This window comes from Theropithecus gelada, chromosome 8, assembly GCF_003255815.1.
Source record: "Theropithecus gelada isolate Dixy chromosome 8, Tgel_1.0, whole genome shotgun sequence".
NCBI classification, from domain to species: domain Eukaryota; kingdom Metazoa; phylum Chordata; class Mammalia; order Primates; family Cercopithecidae; genus Theropithecus; species Theropithecus gelada.
The window spans coordinates 22,060,880-22,088,323 of record NC_037676.1 but is presented as its reverse complement, the minus strand read 5'-3'; the positions used below and the strand labels follow the sequence as shown (position 1 = coordinate 22,088,323).

Below are 27,444 nucleotides of genomic sequence, written 5' to 3'. Positions count from 1 at the left end.
TGAGCGTGTACTATGTGCCAGGGAGAGCCAGGGTTTTCGGGATAGGAGGTGAACAAGGCACGGGCCCTAAGGCTGCTGGATAAGGGCATCGAAGGGTTAAATTCTGGGAGCGCTGCGTGGGGGAAGGGGTAGAGGAATCTCCCGAGGAAAGGCCCCCTTCCCGGCTTCTCAGGCTCCGGAAACCCGGGCGCGAGGAGCCTGGGAAGGGCTGCCCCGCAGGCCTTGGCCTCCCCCGCGGAGCTCCCTCTGGCGCTGGGAGGGGCCGCTCTCGAATTACAACAAAAGAGGCTGGAGGCCGGGCCTTCAGCGGCAGCCGCCTTCGGGGAAGGAGGTGGGTCCGGGGAGGGGTTTGCCATCCTCCTCTGGTTAAAAGTAAGGGGGAAGAGAGTAAACGCGCGACTCCTGCGCGCGGCTACCTGCAGTTGGTGCTTGCTTTCTCCAGCCATCGAAGACCTCAGCTGCCTCCTCTGCTGGGGAAAGGGGCTCCGTGGCGGCTGAAGCAGAGGGAGACCACCGTGGAGAGCGCGGTCCCAGCCGGGCCACTGCGGATCCCTGAAACCAAGTAAGAGCGCTTCCCGCGCCACCCCCTCCCCGAAGCGGTTCGCGAGAAAGCGGGAGCGTCCCTGTGGGGTCTCCAGGCTTCGCCCTGCGCGGGGCTGCCTCTCGAAAGTGCCTGGCGGTTCCTGAAGACTTCTTGTGGGGAGCAATGAGAGGACGTGCAGGCTAAATGGTCCTCCTGCGTCCCCGGGCGGCCCCGCCCAGCTCCACCTCGTCTGGGCCGGGTGCGGCGCGGCTGCTGGCGCGCCCGGGGAGTGAGGCGCTGGATCCCTTGATCGTCCCGAGAGCCCGTAGTCACGCGGGACACAGCCAGTCGAGTCTCGGTGCGTGTTGGGCGTCTTGGAGAGTGCAGCGTGGCTCCAGGGACAGCGTCTTCCGAGTTCTGGCTTTGAGGAGTTGGGCACGCGGGGCGACGGGGCGTGAGACAGTGGGTGCCCTCGGGGCTGTGGTTTTGGGGATGTAGAGAGTGCTGGGCTGGGACGGAGTAGGGGCGGGAACACGGGGGCTGCGCCCGGGAGCTGTAGCGCCCACTGCCTGAACCCGGTTCAACCCCCAGCCTGCCCGAAAGGCTGTTGGGAGCGCGGGAGCGCCTGAGTCCTGCGGGAGCAGAGGCGCGCTCGGCACGCCAGGTATGCACTCCCAAGTCTCCCTGGCTCTCCGGGGACCAGGGACCCTTTCCCGCCTCATATCGAGAAGCCCTGGAGTTGGAAAGAACGGGCACGAGCGAACCCACGGCTACAGCTGATCCCAATCTTGCGCCGTTGGTCCCGCGGTCCCCAGTGCCTACAACTTTTACGCAGAAGCTTTGCCCACCGCGTCGCTTCTCACCAACCCAAATCTGGAAGCCTTCCAGCTATAGCTGCCTGCCTAAAGTGTCCCAGGAATCAGCGCTGGAATAGAGATGATTGGGAGAAACAAGCGAGGTTCCCTCCTCTCCGTGCCCGGGCTAAGACCCATCAAAAAACTGCAGGAGTGCGGGGCGGAGCTAGGGTGAGAGGAAGAGAACACCGCAGAACTCGGCGAGGGAGGGGGCTGAACTACTCAACACGGTTAGGAAACTCCAAGCCCTGATGAGGGGAGAGATGTGCATGACAGAAACATGCTCCAAATTAGTTTTGTCCCTAAGATCTTGAAACTGCGGAGATCTCAAAACCAGTACTTTTTTTTTTTTTTTTTACTCCCAGAGGAAGAAAAACGATGAGACTCAGGGCCACTGGGTTAGTCAGTGTGGGGACTGAAACCGTACCTCTTACTCCAGGTCCCTCCCCTACACCACCGCTAGCCTGTCTGTCCTGGAACCCCAAAACACCATTTGTCATCTTTGGTGGAATGAATTAGTTATTGATGGTGTATCGTGTACTTAATGGTCAGGGGTGGGGTTTAGGATGGAAGAGGAAGAGTTCATTTCCCTGGGCAGCTCCCATGTAAGTGACTGACTCACTGCATCCTAACTTGACTAAATTTTTAATCTCTCTCCTCACCTTTGTCCCATTCCTCTTCCTGGTCCCTAACATCTGCCCTGGAATGGCCATCAGACCCATGACAAAATGCATGCGCCTCATGGGTCCCTGGTGGCTACCAGTGCTCTCCCCAAGAAAATTGAGTCACTAATCTGTGTGTGTGTGTATATGTGTGTGTGTGTGCGCGGGCACGCTTGTGTATGCATGTGTGCACGTGTATGTGTGCGCACATGTATGTGTGCGCGCGTGTGCCCACACGTGTGTTTGTGTATATATGGGCACTGGTGCGTGTTTATGTGCATACATGGGTGTATATGTGTGTGCAAGTGTGTGTATGTGTATGTGCATGTGTGTGCTTATGTGGTCCTGTGTGCACACTTGTATGTGTATTTGTGTGCATGTTTGCGTGCATGTTTGCATGTGTGTGTGTGTGCGCGTGTGTATTCCTGTGTGCATGTTTGCATGTTTATGTGTGTGCATATGCATTCCTGTATGCATGTGTGTGCACACCTGTATGTGTGTGTATGTATATTGGTGTTTGTGTGCATGTTTGCATATGTATGAGTTTGCATGCGCGTGTGCACTTGTGTGTATATGAGTGCATATGTGTGCATGTGTGTGTATGTATATGTGTGTTTGTGCATGCACGTGCATTTGCTTCCCTGTAAGTTTGTGTTAGAAAGTGACTTAGTCTAAGGTCACTTAGGCATTGAGTGACAAAATTGAGTATGAAACTCAGGTCTGAAAACGAAACATGTACTTGACATCACACATTGGCTGACATTTTAAGCATCACAGATAGGAGATTCTGCAAAGATGCTTCTATTTATTTTCTTTCCAACTGGGCTCCTTGCCTGGCCTTTCCTGGCCTCTTCCCAAGTCCTTGTCCTTTGACCTCTAGATGGCCAGTGTGGAAGGGCTTTGTGAAGGAAACAGATTTTCTGTGCTCTGGACATGACCATCAGCGAAGGTGTTGAGTCCCAGAAAACACTACATTGTTTACTTTTTATTCGAAAAAAATTTCAAGTATGCAGAAAGGTAGAGAGAAGGGTGTAATGATGACTCATAAGCTTCTCACTGAGTTTCAACAGCGATTTTGCCACATGTACGTCATCTGTCCCTTTCTCTGTCATTGAAGTAGTTTAAAGCAAATCCCATACATCATGTCATTTCGTTGCTACGTATTTCAGTGTGATTTCTAAAGATATTAAATAACTATGATGTTATCTTTAGACCTAAGAAAACTAAAAAAAAAAAACTATTTGGTATCATCTAATGCCAGATAGCAGTCTATATTTAAACATTTCCCAATTTTCCCCAAAATGTCTTTTTTTATAGTCGATCTGAGTTCTGTTAATTTGTGTAACTTGTTACATTCCTATTGTATGTTATTCCTTTCAAACCACTTTTCTGTCCACGATGTCATTTGATTCTCACAAGGTCCCACTAAAGAGTTAGGTGGGTATTTTCAAATTCATTTCTCAGCTGAGGAAATGGGTAAACAGATAAGCTGTCCAGAGGGCACAGCTGGTGACCCAGGGAGCCAGGGTCTAACCCAGCCTCCTCATGGCTGGGCTTTGGTGGTTCTGGTTCTCCAGGTTACTCATGGACTCTCAGCTGCTCTCTGAAGAGTTCTTCTTGGCTCAGGCTTCATCCTGGACTTATCACTTCCTATACACCTGCTGTCAGAAATCCCTGTGTAAATATTTAGTAATTGGACATTTGGTGCTTGAGATAAATGAACTGCAAAGTCAGGAAGCCAGGGTTTGTTTCCTAGCTCATTGCAAAACTGTAAGAGCTCAGAGCTGCCCTTTCTGAACTGGAGAGCAGTATACTTCCTCATTATTTGACTCCAAGGTATAAAAATAGGATGAGTGGGCCGGGCGCGGTGGCTCAAGCCTGTAATCCCAGCACTTTGGGAGGCCGAGATGGGCGGATCACGAGGTCAGGAGATCGAGACCATCCTGGCTAACACGGTGAAACCCCGTCTCTACTAAGAAATACAAAAAATAGCCGGGCGAGGTGGCGGGCGCCTGTAGTCCCAGCTGCTCGGGAGGCTGAGGCCGGAGAATGGCGTGAACCCGGGAGGCGGAGCTTGCAGTGAGCTGAGATCTGGCCACTGCACTCCAGCCTGGGCTACAGAGCGAGACTCCGTCTCAAAAAAAAAAAAAAAAATAGGATGAGTGAATTAACTGTTGCTGGGATTCCTGGAAGAAACAAAGGCCCCAGAAAGAAATCTGGTAGAGGACAATCTCCCTTCTTTGAGCGTCACCTGAGTACTCTGACAGCTGGTACCTTCATGCTGAAGCCCTCAAATCCTATGACAGAGAAGTGGGGGTATGTAGGCTTCCCATTGAAATCGTTAGTTTATGCACAACTTTATTCTGCAATTTGACCAATGAAGATATGTAACACCTGATATGGCTTGGCTGTGTCCCCACCCAAATCTCATCTTGAATTGTAGCTGCCATAATTCCCATGTGTTGTAGGAAGGACCCGATGAAAGGTAATTGAATCATGGGGATAGATCTTTCCCCAGTTGTTCCTGTGGTAGTGAGTAAATCTCATGAGATATGATGGTTTTATAAATAGGAGTCCCCCTGCACATGCTCTCTTGCCTGCCACCGTGTAAGATGTGCCTTTGCTCTTCCTTTGTCCTCTGCCATGATTGTGAGGCCTCCCCAGCCATGTGGCATTTACAAAGTACCTCCTTTACAAAGTACCTAGTCTCAGGTATGTCTTTATTAGCAGCATGAGAACAGACTAATACAACACCAGAGCCTTCTGCTTTTAGCATTTTCATTACTTATGTTTATTTGCTTTTGAAATGCAGTGATGGAGAAATTTCTCCCCCTTGTTAATGAGACTCGTGAGTTGGAATTCTCCTTTCTTGGCAGGTCATGTGGGAAAAAGAATTCCCTTTTCACAGGATTCCTAGATGTTCTGCTGTTATGCTTGTTGCTTTGAAATAGGGAATGAACCGACCTTCCATAAAATAGCCAGTTAGAGGCAGAGAAACTGGTCAACCCAATTCCATTCAGCTGGAGGAACTGCAAAGTGGCAAGACATTAACCTTAAACCACCCTGCCTTCTGACGGTCATAGATTCTTTTTCCTTAGCTAATAGGCTGTCTTCATGGAGGAAGAATTTCTAGGTGATTCCACACCAGCAGCTGCAGTTGCACAAGCATGACTGCTTCCTTCATTTTAAAATTTGGGGAGCCTTAGGAGGTATTTTAGTCCATTTTCTGTTGCTTATAACAGAGTACCTGAAAGTTGGTAGTTTATTAAACAAAAGGAATTTAGTTCTTACAGTTATGGAGACTGAGAAGTCCAAAGTCCAGGAGCTGTATCTGGTGAGGGCCTTCTTGCTGGTGGGGACTTGGCATAATCCCAAGGTGATGCAGGACATCACATCGTAAGGGGGCTGAGCATGGTAACATGCTAGCTCAAGTCTCTCTTCCTCTTGTAAAGCCACCAATTCCCTTCTGTTGATAACCCATTCATCTATTAATTGATGAATGGATTCATCAGTTTATGAGGGCAGAGCACTCATGACTCAACCACCTCTTAAAGGCCCCACCTCTCAAAACTGCCACATTGGGGATTAAATTTCAACATGAATTTTTTTGGAGGGACACGTATTCAAACCACAGCAAGGAGATATGATTTCCTGTTCCCAGGGGCTGCCTGGCTTTAAATGAGCAGCTTGTTACTGTCACCATCCATTTCCTCCTGGAGAAAGGCTTTTGTGGTCGGTCTGCATGGCATTCACACCCTGGGTGGTCCATGAGGCCTCAGATGAAGTGGCCTGCTCTAGGCTCACAGAATAGCAGGGAATAGCAGTTGCAGGCTAGAAAAGGAAGGGCCAACCAGACATTCACAGAGATGCAGCCAGAGCAACACACAGCTGAGTCTCTTAAGTCTTCAGTCCTGTGTAAGTTGAAGCAAGACATCAGAAATCTCTCACCTGAGTCATTCCACACATGCACCCACTGCTGTTCAACACAGCACTTGCTCAGCAGGGAACACATCTTAGCCGAGCGTGTTGGCAGCCCTTCTTCCGTGACCAGCGTCAGGGACGTCTCTAGGCACCTTTTCAGAATAGCTGGCAACATAGGGAGACCCCGTCTCTACAAAAAAAGAAAAAAAAATTAGCCAGGCGTGGTATAGTCCCAGCTACTCGGGAGGCTGAGGCAGGAAGATTGCTTTAGCCCAGGAGGTCAAGGTTGTAGTGTACTCCAGTCTGGGCAACAGAGTGGGACCCTGTCTCAAAAACAAACTAAGAAAGAATAGCCACTTGATTGATGATGATAAAGGATGATGGGGACTGTTCAGTTCAGATTTCTGTCCAGAGTTTTAACAAATCTTTTGCACTTCCTGTGGCAGTAACAATATTACCAGACAAGTAGCATGTGTGGCAGATGAGAACAAGAACTAAGCAGATGCTGAGGGTGTGGTTAGGAACACAGTTAGTAGGTTCTTCTTGTCCAGGGCTTTTGATCCATTCACTTGGGATACCTTAAGTATTATATTTAATTATAGTCTTCCAAGCAAAGAGCGATGTTTTCTTTTTAGTTTTTTCATTCCTACAATCCATGTCAGACAGGCAGACACAGCTGGCCCTCTGGATGTCCTGTGCCAACAGACATATCCTCCTTGATGTGTTGCCAGCAAAGTGCCGAGGATATCTTCTACAAAAATGATGCCGCTTGCCTATAAAACATACACTTATGACAAGGTAACTTATGGTAATGACTTGTGAACAACTTGATTTGCAGTTTCTTTATAATATCTTTCTGGAACTTGGATCCATGAACTTCTTGTGCCCCCAGTCTTGTCCTGATATACCATTGGGGTACCAAGGTAAACACAGTACAGCTCTTCAGGGTGCCTGCATGACTCAAAAATGTAGTGAGAAAGATACTTTTCTAAATATCTTTCTAAAACAATTACAAATATAAAATTGAGAAAAGCACATTTCTTTTCTTTTTCTTTTTTTTTTTTGACACAGAGTCTCACTCTGTCACCCAGGCTGGAGTGCAGTGGTGCGATCTCAGCTCACTGCAACCTCCACCTTCCAGGTTCAAGAGATTCTCCTGCCTCAGCCTCCCGAGTAGCTGGGATTGCAGGCGTCCACCATGATACCCAGGGAAAAGCATTTTTTTTTTCTTTTTTGAGGCAGAGTCTTGCTCTGTCTCCCAAGCTGGAGTGCAGTGGCACAATCTTGGCTCACTGCAAGCTCCACCTCCCGGGTTCACACCATTCTCCTGCCTCAGCCTCTTGAGTAGCTGGGACCACAGGCGCCCGCCACCATGCCCGGCTAATTTTTTGTATTTTTAGTAGAGACGGGGTTTCACCGTGTTAGCCAGGATGGTCTCGATCTCCTGACCTCGTGATCCGCCCGTCTCGGCCTCCCAAAGTGCTGGGATGACAGGCGTGAGCCACCACACCCGGCCGGAAAAGCATATTTCTAAAGATGCTTTCACCCACCCCAAGAATAGCATATCAGTAAAATCACACTGATCCTAAGTATATACCCATATAGGCTTTTTGGGTTGCTTTTGTGTTTATTGTGGTAAAGTATAAATAACATAAAACTCACCATCTTAACTATTTTCAAGTGTACAGTGCAGTGGCGTTAAGTATATTGACACTGCTGTGCTACCATCACCATCAGCCATCTCTGGTACTTTTGCATCTTCCAAAACAGAAACTCTGTGCCCATTGAACACTAACTCCCATCGCCCCCTCCCACCAATCCCTGGCAGCCCCCATTCTACTTCTACTTTCTGTCTCCGTGAGTATGACTGAACTCTAGGTACTTAATGTAAGTGGAATATGTGATATTTGTCTTTTCGTGTCTGGCTCGTTTTACTTAGCATGGCTTCCGGGTTTTTTCATGTTGTAACCGGCGTCAGAATGTCCTTGCTTTTTGAGCCTGAATAATATCCCACTGTATGGATAGACCACATTTGTTTATCTCCTCTTCCCCTGGTGGACATGTGGGTTGTTTTCACCTTTTGGTGACTGGGAATAATGCTGCTGTGAACATTGGTGTACAAATGCCTGTTATGGATGGACTTTTACAAACTGAACGTGCCCTTGCTACTACATCAAGAATGGAACATTAGCAAGAGTGCATGAATTTAAAGGCAAAGCAGGAGATTTCAAACACGTTTTCATGCCCAAATATGGCTGCTTCAGTTACACCTCAAGATCTTGGGACTGGATGTTGATTTTCTCTACTATGAGGGGGTTTGGAAGAGATATTTGAAAGAACACAGTTTATAATCTGTGATTTGAAAGAGTCAGTTTATAATCACAGATTAGTTAGGAGATTTAAGTAGCTCCTTTCCTTAAAACATCTTAAGGATGGAGGGTACAGCCTGTTGAGATTTGCAGTTGTAGCTGTGTTAGGGGATCACCACTAGGGATCATTCCAGGCTGCCCCTCGGCCATTGTAGGGTTCAAATCCACCTGGAGAACTGCCTTTCTGGCAGCTTCTGCTGAAGCATGAGTCTAGGCATTCTTTGGCTATATCCTGTCTGCCCTCCTCATTTCCTTCCTTCCTCCTTCCCTTCCCGTCTGATATCTCTCTCTCTCTCTCTCTCTCTCTCTCTCTTTTTTTTTGAGACGGAGTTTCACTCTTGTTGCCAGGCTGGAGTGCAGTGGCCCGATCTTGGCTCACTGCAGCCTCTGCCTCCCGGGTTCAAGCAATTCTCTTGCCTCAGCCTCTCGAGTAGCTGGGATTACAGGCATGCGCCACCACACCCAGCTAGTTTTATATTTTCAGTAGAGATAGGGTTTCTCCACGTTGGTCAGGCTACCCCCAAACTCCCGACCTCAGGCAATCCACCTGCCCCAGCCTCCCAAAGTGCTGGGATTACAGGCGTGAGCCACCGTGCCTGGCCCTCTCTCTCTTCTTAAGTAGAATGATTTATTAGTGACTCTGATAGTTCATGTGTGTATTTAGAAATAAGGCTGGGCACCGTGGCTCACACCTGTAATCCTAGCACACTGGGAGGCCAAGGTGGGGGGATTGCCTGAGCTCGGCAGTTCGGGACCAGCCTGGGCAACAGGGTGAAACCCCATCTCTACTAAAAGTACAAAAATTAGCCAGTCGTGGTGGTGCATGTCTGTAATCCCAGCTACTCAGGAGGCTGAGGTGGAGGTTGCAATGAGCCAGGATCGTGCTACTGTGCTGCAGCCTGGGCGACAGAATGAGACTCTGCCTCCAAAAATAATAAAATAATAATAATAAAGTCTTAAGAGTAATATTCTGATGCCTGGCAACCAACCCCATGCTGCCTGCATGACACTTTCAAGTGTCATCAAAGTGGATTCTTTTAAAAAAGGCTTTATTGAAATATAATTTGCGTATCAGCCAATTCACCCATTAAAATGTACAAGTCAATGTATTTCAGTATATTCACAGGTATGTGCAAATATCACCCCAGTCAACTTTAAAATGTTTTCATCAACATAAAGAGAAGTCCGTATCCGTTAGCCACCACCGCCTATCCTCCCAGCCTTAAACAGCCACTAATCTAGTTTCTGTCTCTATATTGCCAATTTTGGATAATTTGTGTAAATATGTGGGGTTTGTTTGTTTTTTTGTTTTGAGACGGAGTCTTGCTGTGTCACCAGGCTGGAGTGCAGTGGCGCCATCTCAGCTCACTGCAACCTCCGTCTCCTGGGTTCAAGCAATTCTCCTGCCTCATCCTCCCGAGTAGCTGGAACAACAGGCGTGTGCCACAACGCCCAGCTAATTTTTGTACTTTTAGTAGAGACGGGGTTTCACCATGTAGGTCAGGATGGTCTCGATCTCTTGACCTCGTGATCCACCCGCCCTGGCCTCCCAAAGTGCTGGGATTACAGGCGTGAGCAACAGTGCTCCCCTAATGTTTTTAAGCCTCACCCATGTTGTAGCATGTGTCAGTTATTTCATTACTTTTTATGGCTGAATAATATTCTATTGTTTTCCATTTTTGTTAATGGAATAGTTTTATTATTTTGTTAATCCATTTATAGTTGACAGACATTTGGATTGTTTCCACCCTTTGAGCATTATGAATAGTACTGCTATGAACATTCATGTGAAAGTTTTGTTTGAACACCTGTTTCGATGTGTTTCAATTTTGGGGGGTATGTACTTAGGAGAGGGGCTGCTGGGTCATATAGTAATTCTACATTTAGCTTTTTGAGGAATCACCAAATTGTTTTTCACAGTGGCTGTAGCATTTTACATTTCCACTAGCAACATATGAAGGTTCTAATTTCTCCACGTCTTTGCCGACACTTTTTATTTTCCACTTAGAAAAAAATTCCAGCCACCTTTATGGGTAAGAAGTGGTGTCTCATGGTACTTTGTGTTTGCTTAATGACGAGTGATGTAGCACATCTTTTTATGTGCTTGTAAGCCATTTGTATATCTTCTTTGGGGAAGTGTCTATTTAAGTTTTTGCCCATTTTTATTTGGGTTGGTTGTCTTTTTTTTTCCTGAGACAGAGTCTCACTCTGTCACCCAGGCTAGAGTGCAGTGGCACGATCTCAACTCATTGCAACCTCCACCTCCTGGGTTCAAGCGATTCTCCTGCCTCAGCCTCCTGCGTAGCTGGGACTACAGGCACGCACTACCACATCTGGCTAATTTTTGTATCTTTAGTGGAGACGAGGTTTTGCCATGTTGGCCAGGCTGGTCTCAAACTTCTGACCTCAGATGATCCACCCACCTTGGCCTCCCAAAATGCTGGGATTACAGGCATAAGCCACTGCGCCCGGCCTGGGTTTCTTGTCTTTTTATTGTTAAATTATAAATGATTTTTACATATTCTGAATTCTAGACCATTGCAGATATATGATTTATAAATATTTTCTCCCATTCTGTGGGTTATCTTTTCCCTTTCTTGACAGTGTCTTTTTTCTTTCCAGTTCAAATCACATTTATTCGACGTCTATTCTGTGTTGAGCACAGGGGATCCAGAAGCGTATAAGCTACAGATGCTTACCCTCTAGAGGGATCACCAGCTTAAAAGAGAAACAGACATGCAAATAGACAATGACAAAACAGTAGAATAAGTGCGGTAACTATTTGGTCATCACCCTTTTTTATCACCATCACCACTGCTGCCCTGGTTCCTAAAGCATCTTCAAAACATTTTCTGTTTGATGTGCAGAAGCTTTTTTTATTTTGATAAAGTTTAATTTACATGTATTTTCCTTTTGTTTCTTGTGCTTTTGGTGTAATGTCTTCAGAAATCACTACCAGTCCGGGCGCGGTAGCTCACGCCTGTAATCCCAGCACTTTGGGGGGCTGAGGTGGGTGGATCACGAGGTCAGGAGATCGAGACCATCCTGGCTAACACGGTGAAACCCCGTCTTTACTAAAATACAAAAAAAAACTAGCCGGGCGTGGTGGCGGGCCCCTGTAGTCCCAGCTACTCGGGAGGCTGAGGCAGGAGAATGGTGTGAACCCGGGAGGCGGAGCTTACAGTGAGCCGAGATTGCGCCACTGCACTCCAGCCTGGGTGACAGAGCGAGACTCCGTCTCAAAAAAAAAAAAAAAAAAAGGAAATCACTGCCAAATCCATGAAGACTTACTCTATGTTTTATTCTAAGAGTTTTACAGTTTTAGCTTTTACATTTAGGTCTTTGATCCATTTTCAGTTATTGTTGTAAATGCTGTGAGGTTGGGTTCCAACTTCATTCTTTTGCATGTGGCTATGCAGTTGTTCCAGCACTGTTTTTTGAAGACTATTCTTTCCCTATTGAATGATCTTGGGACCTTGTACAAACCAATTGACCGTAGATATATATATGAGTTTATTTCTGGACTCTCAGTTTTATTCCATTGATCTATATGTCTCTCCTTATCCCAGTACCATACTGCCTTGACTTTTGTAGTAAGTTTTGAAAACAGGAAGTATGAGTCCTCTTACTTTGTTCTCCTTTTCAGAATTGTTTTGGCTATTCTGGGTCTCTTGCACTTCCATGGGAATTTTAGAATCAATCAGCTTGCCAGCTTCTACAAAGAAGTCAGCTGGGATTCTGATAGAAATTGTGTTGAATTTGTAGATCAATTTGAGGAGTATTCTCATCTTAACCATTTAAGTCTTCTAATCCATGAACATGGGATGTTTTCCATTTATTTAGATCTTCTTTAATTTCTTTTAACAATGTTTTGTAGTTTTCAGAGTATAAAGTTTACACTTCTTTTGTTAAACTTACTCCCAAGTGTTTTATTATTTTTGATGCTATTGTAAATGGGATTGCTTTATTTCATTTTGAATTTTTCATTGTATGTAGAAATATAGTTAATTTTTGTATATTAATATTGTTATCCCGTAACCTTACTGAACTCATTTACCAGTTTTAATAGTTTTTGGCAGATTCCTTAGGATGTTTTATACACACACTTGAGTAGATTCTTAAAGAGTAGGTGTTCATGAAGTGGATATGTGATATTCTAGAACAGGAAATGGCAAGTCCAAAGGCAGGGAGGTGTAAAAGCAGTTGGAACGCCTTGCGCACAGGTCAACATGGCTGGAGCTCAGGGTAGCAGGTTGAAGCTAGTTTGTGTCATGCTAAAGAGGATGGAGACATCCTGTCACTGGTAGTGGGGGCCAATGCAGTCTGGAGACGCAGTGAGAATATTAGAATCATTCTTAAAAAAGAGGCCCAGAAGAGGCATGTGATCAGCACCAGTGAAACTGATCAGCTTCACAGGTAGCTGACAAGGTCTGTCCCCTCAGTAAATGTGAGGACCTGCAGGTCTCTCTCTATATGCCACTACCCTGTGGATGACATTACTTTGATGAATGGTCCCTGGTGACCCAGCACCAGCTGGCATTGTAGCAGCCAAGCCCGGCCAGCTTCAGTGATGTGACACTTGGTGCCTGCTGCTATTGCTCCTTAGGCTTCTGGACAGGATCCAATGCTGTGATGGGCCACAAAGTTCCAGATCACGGGCTCTTAATGAACTTCAGACCAGCACTCCTACCTGACCACCTTATGGAGCCAGAAATTTCCAGACAAGCTGAAAATGTGGCCATAGTCTCTGTACCAGCGGCCCCTGTCATCACTGGGTTCTCTGGGTTTGGCTCTCATAGGACAAGCACAGGCCTGAAGAATTGACTGTTGGCCCAGGTTGCATTGCTTGGATGAGAACTTGGCCTGGCAGCTTCTGGAGATGCAAAAGGTATATGGAGCCAAGGGCGAGGTCTGCTGTGATAAGCCTCACGTGAGGCACGCGACAAGCTAAGCAGGAAGGGCATAGGTAGGATGTCACTTGGGGACTCAGCTCAGAAGGTGCCTCCCTGGCCACTTTTGATGAGTCATCTCAGAAAAACTGGTTTTGTACTCCCTCCAGCCCAGGACTCCCGCCATCTTTCACCCAGTACACTCATCTTATTTCCAACCACCCAAACCCTTCCTGACCTCAGCATCTATGCCTAGGCCAAATCTCGGCACTCCCCCTCCAGGAATTTTCATGCCACGGGCCCCATCCCTGTAATCCCTGGACTTGCTTGCAGTGATTTCGTTGCTTACCAAGGTTGCACGCCATTTTGGATTTGGCTTCTGATCACCTCCCCCTTGCCTGCCTTTTGTGGATTCAACATTGCCTTGAAAGTGGCACAGAAACTCAGACCGATTTGGCCATAGATGATTAACTCTGAGAAACAGTGTGTCTGAGAGAGTGTGTGTGTAGTTGGGGAGGATGATTAAAGCCTGTTACACAAGAGTGGTGGATGGGAATGACGGATGATATGCCTCCTGGATTTTATTCAGATTGTTGCTGATTTTATAATTTTGGTGACTGAGACAGTCACTATGCTGAGCACTTTAACTTCTTATGTAGCCCTTGAAGACCCTAAAACTCTTCCCCATTTGCAGAAGCCAGATTTGAATCTGAGACCACTCTGAGATCCTGGCCATGTTTTTCCAATTCTTGCGTGTTACCTTATAGTCAAACCACATTTCTTGTTTTGTTGTTGTTTGTTTGTTTAGGGTGTAGGGATTGGGTAATATGAACCCGATGGGCATTGATATGATTTGACTGTGTCCACACCCAAATCTCATCTTAAATTGTAGCTCCCATAATTCCCACATGTTGTGGAAGGGGCCCGGTGGGAGATAATTGAATCATGGGGGCAACTTTCCTCATACTGTTCTTGTGGTAGTGAATGAGTCTTACAAGAGCTGATGGTTTTATAAAGAGAAACCCCTTTTGCTTGGCTCTCATATTCTCTCATGTGTGCGGCCATGTAAGACATGCCTTTCACCTTCGACCATGATTATGAGGCCTCCCCAGCCTCGTGGAACTGTGAGTCCATTAAACCTCTTTTTCTTTATAAATTACCCCGTCTCAGGTATGTCTTTATCAGTAGTGTGAAAACAGACTAATAAGATATGCTTGTCTCAGTCACTTCTGAATTGCCTTTAAGCAAAATCACCGATTTTGGATTTTCCCTGCTCCTTCTTTATGAGCTGCAGAGAAGAGATGTGTCTTATAGACACTATGTATTTGGCTGTTGCACTCTAATCCAATCTGAGAGTCTCTGGTAGGCACATTTTAAAGTCTTTGAAACTGTACCTTCAACCTTCCCAGGAAACAGCCTGGTCAGAATGAGATTCCATGCAGAGCCAGAGGTGGGCTGAAGGGAGCCCCCATCGGTCACAACAAATTATGCCAACAAAGACCTCTTTTTGGAGGCTGGGGAAAAAATGCAGTTTTGTATGCTTACCTTCTCGCCATCTCACTGTGCCCTGAACATTCCCACTTTGTGGCCAGAAATGGAGGAGACTGAAGTAGAATCTTTGGCCAAGGGCCAAGTGGACCAGACAGCCCAAACCAAGCCTGATGTTAAAGTCTCCATTCTTGTCTAAGGTGGTTCTAAAGAGTCCTCTGGCTCCTGAGCCACTTCCCTCATTCTCTGAGCAAACCCCTTTCAGCCAAGACAGCCTCTTTCCACAAAGGAATGTGTTCTCCGTGGGGCCAGGAGCAGCCCCAGACCACAGCTGGGATCGCCACTCCACAGTGCGCTCTGGGCCATGAATGAGGACCATTCATCTCTCCTGTTGGTCCAAGCAGGAATCCCAGGCAGGGAGGGTCTGATGGAGGAGAGAGACCCCACCCTAGCCCCTGATCCCAAATGTGAATGCAGGCATCTGGCAGAAATGTCAAGCGGAACATTCTGTCTGGAGGGAAGAATTCAGCCGAGCTCTGGGCCACATGGTTGCAAGCAAGTGCCCTTGGCAGGGTAGGGCACTGTTCCTGGCTGAGAACTGCCAGGTTGTTTATGAGATGCTTCAAATCGAGGGCAGGCAGGACTGTTGCTGGGAGCTCCAGGGCACAAGATGTGGAGCCAGTGCTGGGAGGAATGAATCACTTCCCTATTTACTGGGGGCCTGCTGGAGGCCAGGCAAGCAAAGTAGGGTCCCATTGAAGCCTGCTTTGCGAGAGTCCTATGTCCCACATACTCATATTAGGGAAGGAGGCAGTTAATGAGCATCACATCAGGATCCGGTTGTGTCAGGGCACTTGAAAATCTAAAAGCATGATGTCCAAACACAGTGTATAATTTTTACGTGTTTTCCTTTATCTGTGCATGACTAGGAATTGTTACTGCTATTGGTAATAAAAACAATTGTTGCTATTGACTAGGAATCAGTTGGTCACATGGGGCGTTATTCGACTGCGTGACATAAGGTCAAGTGTCATTGATCAGAGGCCATGTTCTGGGTTTCTCCTGTGTTTAAGAATGAACTAGGAAGCCAGTTGTCACTGGATTTTCCAGAAGGTACCATTAAACAGGTGAATTCTATAACACAGAATGCCTTTTTAGGTGGATGATGAAATGATTCAAAAGGGATTGCTTTTGGAGGAAGAAAAAAATTTGAGTAGCTTCAAGGAAAATCTTGATACTGGAGCATTTTTTGGAGTAGGCCTTTCACATTCCTTCCTAGGCAGACTGACTCAGCTATCAAGGTGGTAGTCTAAGAAAAGGACCCTGGAAAGGCCAGTTTTACATTTTCTTCTTTTCCTCTGTTAGCTCTGCTGGGTCAAAATTAAGTGAGGCTTCATGAAGGATTTTCAAACACTCATCCATTAGCAGGACAATACTACTACTGGGATGAGAAAATCAGGGATTCTGGAGTGTACTGGAAAGTTCTTAGGGTGACAGGTGCTTCAAGGGCTAATGATGTCTTCCAGTGAATGATGCTTGTTGGACAATTGTAACAGTACTGCTCATGACCAACTCAGAACCTTGAGTAAGATCAAGGTTTGGAACCTCTTTCTCTCCGTCCAACCCAGCCCCCTTCCCCAGCTGTCAGCAAGATCCGCAAGCACTGGTTGATATAAGCCCTGCTTAAAAGTCTTTTTTTCCCTACCCTCCTGCTTAAAAGCCATATTTGCAGACGTGGCACAATTTTGCACATACCTAATTTATACAGTATATGAGAAGACACCTTTTTATTTAGATAATTAAGCTTTTTGCTAATACTGTATATTCTTTGGAGTAAATGTACATTTCTAGTTTTGTGTGTGTGTATGTGTGTATATTTTTTGTTTCTTTGTTTTTGTTTTTCTTGGAGACAAGTCTCAGCTCTGTCGCCCACGGTGAACTGGAGTGTGGTGGCACAATCACAGCTCACTGCAGCCTCGACCTCCTGGGCTCAAGTGATCCTCTTGCCTCAGCCTCCCGAGTAGCTGGAACTATAGGCATTTGCCACCATGCCCAGCCAATTAAAAAACATTTTTTTGTAGAGACAGGATCTCCCTATGTTGCTCAAGCTGGTCTCAAACCCTTGAGCTGAAGCAATCATCCCGCCTTGGCCTCCCAAAGTGCCAGGATTATAGGCATGAGCACCCAGCCCATTTCTAGTTTTTAAGTTGATGCAAGGAGCTGGATCCAGAAGGAACTACGTAGGCTCAGCCTTGGCAGCTCACAGTTCCCCAAATAACACTTGGGGAAGCTGAAGATAAAAATTAAATATAAACAACTGCATTATGCAGCTTGGTATCACTCAAAACTGTAGCTGGTGCTTGAATAACCTGACCCGAATCTAGCAGGCAGCACCAGTTCGAACCAAGATATATTAGCTGCTGTTTTTATTGACAACCTACTATGGGACAGGAACTTAAGATTTTTATAGCAGGCTTGAAAAGATGTTTCATATTTTTCCTTATAAAAGTTTTTTTTTTTTTTTGGAGATGGAGTCTCATTCTTATTGCCCCAGCTGGAGTGAGATGGCGTGATCTCGGCTCACTACAACCTCCACCTTCCAGGTTCAAGTGATTCTCCCGCCTCAGCCTCCCAAGTAGCTGGGATTACAGGTGCCCACCACTACGACTGGCTAATTTTTGTATTTTTGGTAAAGACGGGGTTTCACCATGTTGGCCAGGCTGATCTCGAACTCCTGACCTCCAGTGATCCACCTGCCTCAGCCTCCCAGAATGCTGGGGTTACAGGCGTGAGCCACCGCACCCAGCCAGAAAAGTTGTTTTTAACTACATGTTGTTTCCATTTGGTAGATGAAATCCTGAGACTTAGAAAAATCTAAGTGGGCCTAGGTCACAGAGCTAAGAAGCGAAGAAATAAGATTTGAACCAATTTCTGCACGTATAAGCCACGAGTCAATGCCGCTTATGTTCAGTAAAGAGGGGGCAGAGCATCCCGCCTGCTCTTCCTGGAAGGGCGTGCTGTGTGCTGTCTGAGTGAGCCCCTGCATTGGGAGGTGCCCGAGACCCTGGGGAAGGTAAGCTGATCTCAGTCCCCGAGTCCCTCTGATGTGAAGGAATTATTTCCTGATCTCTCTCTCTGATACCCCCCAAGGACACAGTGCCTCTTGTTTTGCAAAGCTTATACTAGAATCAGCTGTGCAAATGTTGTAGCCTTGAATGGATTGCATTGAATGTAAGAGTGTTCTCAGCCGTGCAGTCAAGAACCCAGTGAGACCGTATTAGGGGGATAATTTTCCCTTTCTGAAGAGCCAGGCACAACCAACTTTTCCTGGTGGTCTCTGGCTTTTATTTGTGTCAGTCAGAGACTTCAGTCCTTCGGCACCTTGCCTTGTCCCTCTAATTATGACCCACTCCTGGGCTCAACTGTGTGAATAATTAAGGCCATCTGCCACAGCAGCTCCCAGACCTCACTCAAACGAGGTTTGAACAGGATACTCTCCAAGGTGGGCCTCCCACCTTGGCTTGTGCCTGCAATCCCAGCACCTTGGGAGGCCTTCCCCTTGTGGACGCTTGTGTGCCTGTGAAAGCCGCGTCTCTTTGGAGCGTGTGGAGGGAGCTACGGAAATCCTTGGCCTGAGTCTCCCACGTTCTGCTGACCCAGTTGGCAGATGCTCTCTGCTTGTGTTCAGGGTAGAGGAGGGTCCTGGAATTTCCACGATGGGGACGGAGGTGGCTTCACTGGAGCAGATGCTTCTTAGACAGTCGATGTTGAGACACCCTTGGAGGTCTTCCAAGGTGAATGCTGAGAATAGACCTGCCTGTTTTCTAAAAACTCTCCCCACTGTGATATCTCTACCAGGCTTTTTTATTTCTTTTGTGAAATTAAGATCTCTGAGCAAGGACTAATAGGTATAGAGAAGAGAAATGTATCTGCCACTAGTACAGATGTCCTCAAATGTCTGGAAGGGTAGATGGAGAACTTACATATTTGTTTATTCTAAGACATCATAAGAGACACAGAGCACTTATATTTTGTTTTCTTTCTTTTTTTTTTTTTTTGGAGAAGGAGTCTTGCTCTGTTGCCCAGGCTGGAGTGCAGTGGCATGAGCTCAGCTCACTGCAACCTCCACCTCCAGGGTTCAAGCGAGTCTCCTGCCTCAGCTTCCTGAGCAGCTGGGATTACAGGTGTGTGCCACCACGCCTGGCTAATTTTTGTATTTTTTAGTAGAGACGGGATTTCACCATGTTGGCCAGGCTGGTCTCGAACTCCTGACCTCAACAATTAGTGAATAAGGGCGTCTGCTCTGGTATCTGGCTGGCCTGGTTACAAATTCCAGCTTGATCACTTTTTAGCAGTGTGACTATAGGAAAATCATGGAGCCTTTCTGTCCCTCGGTTTTTCCTTGGGAAAATAGGGATGCTGATAATACCTTGCTCAGGGGGTTGTCCAAAGCTGTGTTGTGCAGTATGGCAGCCACCAGCATATGGGGCCACCAAACACTTGCAAGGCACTGGTTGGAACTGAGATGCACTACAAACACAAAGTACATGCTGGATTTCAAAGACTTAGTACAAAAAGAAAAAAGAACGCAAAACATCTCATTAATAATTTTTGTATTGATTCCATATCGAAATAATATTTGGGATATATTGCATGAAATAAAATACATCTTTAACATTGATTTCATCTGTTTCATTCTACTTTTGGAATGTGGCTACTAGAGAATTTAAAATTTCATATGTAGCTCACATTACGGTTTTATTGGGCAGTGCTTATCCAGACGAGAGGATGAAATGAGTGAATACCTGTCTTAGCACTTTTCACATGCTGATTGTTACTGATCAAAAACAGATTGATACTGATGAATGATTAATACATATAGGTTCTGTTTTACTTTTAAACATCCAATTTTGACTGGGTGCGGTGGCTCATGCCTGTAATCCCAGCACTTTGGGAGGCTGAGCCAGACAGATCACTTAAGGTCAAGAGTTCAAGACCAGCCTGGCCAACATGGCGAAACCCCTTCTCTACTGAAAATACAAAAAAGAAAGAAAGAAAAAAAATTAGCTGGGTGTGGTGGTGTGTGCCTGTAATCCCAGCTACTTGGGAGGCTGAGGCAGGAGAATTGCTTGAACCTGGGAGGCAGAGGTTGCAGTGGGCCGAGATCACACCACCACACTCCAGCCTGGGCAACAGGAGTGAAAAGCTCTATCTAAAGAAAAAAAAAAAAAAAAAAAAATCCAACATTCTCTTTCACAGAAGCCCACCTTCCACACCAGCCCATGTGGTGTCCAGGTTGCTGTATAAAAGTAGAAGTGATCCTCTTCAAACAGGACGGGGGGCCCAGGGAGTGGTAAATAAATACATAAAACAGGCAGAGAGTAGGAAAGTCTTTATGTCCATAGCGGAGGGAAACTGCTGTAGAATTGTTCCCTCCAGTCTGTGCACGAGAAAATTATCAGACTCCCAAAGGTTACTGCAAATTGCCTCTTCGCACCTTCTAATTCACTGTCCATGCTGAAAGGTGGGAAAGTTGGAGACTTTTTTCTTTTTTTCCTTTAGACAGAGTTTTGCCCTTGTTGCCCAGGCTGGAGTACAACAGTGTGATCTTGGCTCACTGCAACCTCCGCCTCCTGGGTTCAAGCGATTCTCCTGCCTCAGCCTTCCGAGTAGCTGGGATTACAGGCACCTGCCACCATGCCTGGCTAATTTTTGTATTTTTAGTAGCGACGGGGTTTCACCACGTTGGCCAGGCTGGTCTCAAACTCCCGACTTCAGGTGATGCGCCCGCCTCCGCCTCCCAAAGTGCTGAGATTACAGGCGTGAACCACTGCGCCCGGCCACTGAAGCCTTTTAAGTTACTCCTTCCTTCTGCCCTCCTGAGACATCTGTTTGGAAATGGACTCAGTTAGGGAATGAAATCTGTCCAACCCCTCGAGCCTCCTGAGCCAGCTGCAGGTATTGTTGGAAGTAAGCTGAGTGGACTTCTTGGAGGAGGTGAGACTTGAGGAATTGCCGTTCCCTGTTGGTTCTGCAGAAGTAACTGCAGGTAGCCTGTTCTCCCCTCTGTGTCAGCAGCACTCACTGCCTCAGGTCTTGACAGCCCCTTTGGAGCACCCATGTCCAGCACGTGTTTGGAGGCTCATTACCTTCAGGGCAAGCAGGTGTGTGCAGCTGAGCTGGTGTATTGCCTTGGAAGTCAGCTATGCTGGGCTGGGATCGTGCCTTGCTCTGCCCCTCCTTGGTCCAACCTTATAACCCATAATTCCTGTCTAGACATAAGCCTTGATTATCTGCTAGGGTGAGATTTTCTGATCCCAGATCTTTGTATGCCATAAATTACCTCAACATTTGCCTACTGCCTTTACTACACAAGTGAATTTCAGAGGCAAACAGGCATATAGGCGAGCTGTTTTGAAGGGCATGGGTCAGGTCCAACTACTCATGAAAAAATCCTAATATTCTTACTTCCAGCCTTGCACAATAGGTAAAATTCATATCTAGAAATTCACATCTAGGAGTTTCTTGTTAAAAACGTAAAAGTGCCCTCATAGAAATAACTAATTATTCCTTAAGACTTAAATGTCTTGGCCAGGCGCGGGGCTCAAGCCTGTAATCCCAGCACTTTGGGAGGCCGAGACGGGCGGATCACGAGGTCAGGAGATCGAGACCATCCTGGCTAACACGGTGAAACCCCATCTCTACTAAAAAAATACAAAAAGCTAGCCAGGCGAAGTGGCGAGCGCCTGTGGTCCCAGCTACTCGGGAGGCTGAGGCAGGAGAATGGCGTAAACCCGGGAGGCGGAGCTTGCAGTGAGCTGAGATCCGGCCACTGCACTCCAGCCTGGGTGACAGAGCCAGACTCCGTCTCAAAAAAAACAAAAAAAAGACTTAAATGTCTTAATATGAAAAATGACAAGGAATGAATTTGTCAGCTTGCATTCCAATGTAATTAGGTCAGAGGGAAAGGTATTATTGATAGGTTGTGAATATTGGAATAGAAATTTATACTTACTCACTCGGTCAATATTTACTAAGTATGAAGCACAGAGCCCCATTATCAGAGGTTCTAGATTCAAAGGAAGGAAAGAAGAAAATTAACATGACTGATTCGATGCTGTGTGCTAGGGATCTTCACATTATTTCATTTAACCATCACACACACACACACACACACACAAGGAAGGTAATTTCTATATTTGGAAGAAGAAATTGAGGCTCTTAATATAGCTAGGAAGTGGGGAAGGCAGGATTCAGACACCATTTTCTGATTCCAAGACATCCAACATCACCTCTGTACAGAAGCAGTGGTGCCAGTCAATTCCAGGAGGAGGGTTGCAGAGAGGCAGGAGGGCCCACACAATCGAAGACAGGAAGGCCAGAGGTCCCACTCTACGTGCGCTTTGACCTGGGGTCATAGGGTCGACTTGTTTAAAACCACTACAGAGAGGCATGTCAGGTACCAGATGACCACCAGGTCAGATCAGCTGGGTGTGGGCAGAGCATCCCTGGAGATGTCAGGGTCCAGAGTAAACACACATGGACTTGAGGGTGGGAACAGGCATTTGGGGCGGGTTCAGCCATAATAATCGGATGTAGTCGCCTCCAACAGACACAGCAGGTAGAGAGAATGGTCCACCCCAGAGAAGAGCATCTTCAGGCAGTCTTGAGAGATCCAGGCAGGAAGCATTATGGAGTTCTAGCAGCAGAATCAGGACCAGTGATGTTGGAGCAGGGTTTCGACAGGGAGGGATTCAGGTCCTAGACCGACTGACCACAGCAGGACAGAAAGACACACAATTCAGCCCATAATAATAGTCTTGTTCACCTAGGACTTTCAGGACTTCAGTGGTTCTATAAGTCTCAGGACAGGGCTCCCACCTCCTAGGAAAAAGTGAGGATAAAGTCAGAAAGTTTTTCCTCCGATTTGCCACTGTGTTGATTCACTGATTGCATTTTTTTTTTTTTTTTGAGACAGAGACTTGCTCTGTCCCCCAGGCTGGAGTACAGTGGCATGATCTCGACTGACTATAAGCTCCGCCTCCCAGGTTCAAGCGATTCTTCTGCCTCAGCCTCCCAAGTAGCTGGGATTACAGGCGCGTGCCATGATGCCCAGTTAATTTTTGTATTTTTAGTAGAGATGGGGTTTCACCATGTTGGTCAGGCTGGTCTCGAACTCCTGACATTGTGATCTGCCCGCTTCAGCCTCCCAAAGTGCTGGAATTACAGGCGTGAGCCGCCACGCCCAGGTGCTGATTGCATTTTATCACAGGTCAGAATGTGTCTACTTCACAGAGATAAAAACTGAAAAAGGGGGCCTGGTTGTCTGGGTGTAATGGAGCCCACTCATTATGCCAACCTAACTATAATCTCTATAATCTCAGAACTTCTGCCTGTGCTCATTCCAGCTGCTTTGTGAGCTCTCAGTTGTTTATAATGACATTGTGGCTCTCTCCAGCACCATCAGCAAAGCTGTGGTTTGCCTGGTCCCCTCCCCTGTCTTTCCCAGGAATGAGGGGTCTGCTCTGAGCCATGCATCCCCTGTTATTATCCAACCCATCTTAATTAAGCAGCTAACATGCACCAGGCACTGTGTTAGGCTCGGGGGCCCAGTCAGGTGCCCGTTCACCTGTAACACCCACTTCTGTGTGAGCAACGTAAGCAGAGAGGGGACGACGTTGGCGCCCATGGAACCTGGCATGGCCTCGCTGTTCCCATCCTGATCTGCTGGAGGCAGCGTGGTCACCCAGAAGAGCTGTCAGTGTTTCCTCCCTGAGGTTGGAAGGATACCAGTGTGAAAAATGAATCTTACAAAGCAACAAGGGAAAAGCTCAATAGAAAAAGGGGTATAAGGCAGGAAGCTGTAATCTCCAAAAAAGAAATACAGGTGGACAATAAGCACGGGGCAAGGGAGAGAAAAAGCTCTGCCTCTTTAGTAATAAAAAGAATGCTTGTTAAAACAGAATACCCTCTTTTGCTTATCAGATGGAGGAAAGTTTGCAAACATGGTCATAGCCAGAGTTTTTGAGGTTTGGGGGAAACCTACATACTGCTGGCGGAGGTTTCAGCTGGCACAGTCTTTCTGGAAGGCAGTTCATATAGTTTTGCAAAAGTGTTGCTTTTGTACAAACCCTTGGGCCCAGCAATTTCACTCTTAGGAATTTATCCCAAGATTGTGCCAAGTTTCAACTACAACAACGTTTATAGCAGTAAAAAAAATTAGAAACTTGATTATTCTGTATCCATAAGATTGAGTACTATGTTATAAAAATCTTATGAAAGAATATTCCATAAGGCATAATGTTTGCAGTATGCTGTTCAGTGTGAAAAGCAGTTTACAAAGCAGTGGATAGAAAATGATTCCAATTTTTAAAAGGAAATGTGTACCAAAAAAAAAAAAAGACTGGAGAGGTTTATAACACAGTTTTGATCATGGTTACCCGCCCCCCAGTGGTATTACAAGTTATTTTCTTACTTTTATTTTATTTTTTTGAGACGGAGTCTCTCTCTGGAGTACAGTGTCACAATCTCAGCTCACTGCAACCTCCACCTCCCAGGTTCAAGCAATTCTTCTGCCTCAGCCTCCCGAGTAGCTGGGATTACAGGCGCCCACATAATTTTTGTATTTTCAGTAGAGACAGGGTTTCGCCATGTTTCCCAGGCTGGTCTTTAACCCCTGACCTCAAGTGATCCAACCGTCTTGGCCTCCCAAAGTGCTGGGATTACAGGTGTGAACCACCATGCCCAGCTCTTATTTTCTTCCTTTTACTTGTTTGCGTTTTGCATATTTTTTTTACCAGCTTGTGTAACTTTCACTATAAAGAACAACAACAAAAAAACTTGAGTAATTTTTAAACGGAGAGGAAAGCAGCTGGGTTTAATGTGTTACAATCCCCCAGAGGAGGGAGTAGGCGAAGGCCCTACAAAAGAGGCAAAAAATTCAGGAGCGCCGTTCTGGAAAAGATTTAGGAGTTGAACACTAAAGCATTCCCACAGATTGGAGAATCCAGGAAAATGGGTAGAGCAGTTTACAAATATACAAATCCAGAGATTAACATGTCTTCGTTTTGCTGAGACGGAGTCTCACTCTGTCACCAGGCTGGAGTGCAGTGGCGTGATCTCTCCTCACCACAACCTCTGCCTCCCAGGTTCAAGCAATTCTCCTGCCTCAGCCTCCTGAGTAGCTGGGACTACAGGCGCGCACCACCACGCCCAGCTAATTTGTGTATTTTTAGTAGAGATGGAGTGTCACCATGTTGGCCAGGATGGTCTCGATCTCTTGACCTCGTGATCTGCCTGCCTTGGCCTCCCAAAGTGCTGGGATTACAGGTGTGAGCCACCACGCCCGGCCTAATATGTCTTTTAAAACGTTGCAAGACCACGTATTTTTTTCATTTCTGTCTAGATTAGAGGATCTGGAAGTCTCTGAAGCCCTTGGGGGATGGGGTGGGAAGGTCAGGGGAGGGAGATAGACAGGCTGGGGGCAATAGAGCTTTGCGGTGGGGGACAGAACCCAGGTCAGCCTGCCACCACCTTCAGATCCTGGCTTGCACTTACCGTCAGCGCAACCTTAGGCAAGCTATCAAACTTCTCTGTGCCTCAGTTTCCTCCCAAGGGTAATAACGGTGCCTACCACATCAAGTGAATTAAAACACTAGAGCGTTGAGAACAGTGCCTGCACGTGGGGGTGCTTTATAATGTTAGCTGCTTGCCAAGCACTCTGTGTGACCTTTGGCAATTCATTGGCTTTCTGTCTTTAATTTCCACAAGATGAGGATACATTTAAAAATTAAAAAGCAACCCCAAAACCTAGCTAGGCATGGTGACGCATGCCTGTGGTTCCAGTTACACGGGAAGCTGAGTAGCTGAGTAGGAGGATCTCTTGGACTCAAGAGGTTGAGGCTGTGGTGAGCTTTGATCACACCACTGCACTCCAGCCTGGGTGACATAGCAAGACCGTGTCTCAAAAAAACAAAACAACAAAACAAAACAAAACAGACCGGGCGCGGTGGCTCAAGCCTGTAATCCCAGCACTTTGGGAGGCCAAGACGGGCAGATCACGAGGTCAGGAGATCGAGACCATCCTGGCTAACACGGTGAAACCCCGTCTCTACTAAAAAATACAAAAAAACTAGCCGGGCGTAGTGGCGGGCACCTGTAGTCCCAGCTACTCGGGAGGCTGAGGCAGGAGAATGGTGTGAACCCGGGAGGCAGAGGTTGCAGTGAGCCGAGATTGCGCCACTGCACTCCAGCCTGGGTGACAGAGCAAGACTCCGTCTCAAAAAAAAAAAAAAAAAAAAAGAAGAGGAAAAGCTTCCTGAATTCAAAGTTAGGCACCCCCTGGCTCAGGTAGTTCAGTCCATGAACGATCATTGATACCTTGTAAGCGAACTTCAGCTAGGCAGTCAGCGTCATGGAAAAGGAGACCTGTACTCCCAGCAGGGTCTAAGGTATAGTAGGAGCTCAATGAATGCTTGTTGAATGAATAAATCAATTTAGTACTGTGAGCTGGAAGGTGATGCATGATAATAGATTTCCTCATCCAACATTCTCAAATATTTGGGGATTTTCTACTTGTTCTTTTGTTAATGGTTTATAGCTGAATTCTGCTGTAGTTAAACAACATATTCTGCATAATATCATTGTATCTTAATATCTTAATATGTTTGTATCATTGTATCTTCCATGTGTCACTGGAGCATAGCTGCCTTCTGCAGTTGCTGAGTACAGTTTATAGAAACTTATGAATTACGTTAAGTTTGTTAATTATGTCATTCACATCTTCAGCACCAGGATTTTTCTGTGTCTGTCTTCTATCGGTTACTGACAGAGGTATGTAAAAATCTCCCACTATGATTATGAATTTGTCTATTTTTTCCTTTTAGTTCCATCAATATTTCTTTTATTTTTTATTTATTTATTTTTTTTTTGAGACGGAGTCTTGCTCTGTCGCCCAGGCTGGAGTGCAGTGGCCGGATCTCATCTCACTGCAAGCTCCGCCTCCTGGGTTCACGCCATTCTCCTGCCTCAGCCTCCCGAATAGCTGGGACCACAGGCGCCCGCCACCTCGCCCGGCTAATTTTTTGTATTTTTTAATAGAGACGGGGTTTCACCGTGTTAGCCAGCATGGTCTCGATCTCCTGACCTCGTGATCCGCCCGTCTCGGCCTCCCAAAGTGCTGGGATTACAGGCTTGAGCCACCGCGCCCGGCCTCAATATTTCTTTTATATATATTGAAGCTATGCATACACATTTAGAAGAGTTAGATTATCCTGGTGGATTGACTTTCATGATTGTAAACTGTCCCTTTTTGTCTCTGGTAATGTTTCTTAAGGTCAACTTTATCTGACTTTGTACCAGTTTGCCTCTGGTTAATGTATGCATGGTATATCTGTTTCCGTCCTTTTACATTACATTTCTCTTCTGAGAAATATAAAGCTGGATTGGGCTGGGTGTGGTGGCTCACACCTGTAATCCCAACATTTTGGGAGGCCAAGGCGGGCGGGTGGATCACTTGAGGTCAGGAGTTCGAGACCAGCCTGGCCAACATGGTGAAATCCCGTCTCTACTCAAAATACAAAAATTAGCTAGGCGTGGTGGTGGGTGCCTGTAATCCCAGCTACTCAGGGGGCTAAGGCGGGAGAATTGCTTGAACCCAGGAGGCAGAGGTTGCAGTGAGCTGAGATGGCGCCACTGCACACTCCAGCCTGGGCAACAGAGCAAGATTCCATCTCAAAA

General features: G+C 46.4%; 1 protein-coding gene across 1 annotated transcript in view; it reads left to right on the top strand.

Annotated features, from left to right (window-relative positions):
• Window positions 1–275: 275 nt before the first annotated feature.
• The window catches only part of LOXL2 (lysyl oxidase like 2), a 104,598-nt gene continuing 77,429 nt past the window's right edge, over window positions 276–27,444 (top strand). The window contains exon 1 of the mRNA XM_025393264.1: window positions 276–562. The gene's annotated coding sequence lies outside the window, so the exon portion shown is untranslated. The remainder of the gene's footprint in view (window positions 563–27,444) is intronic.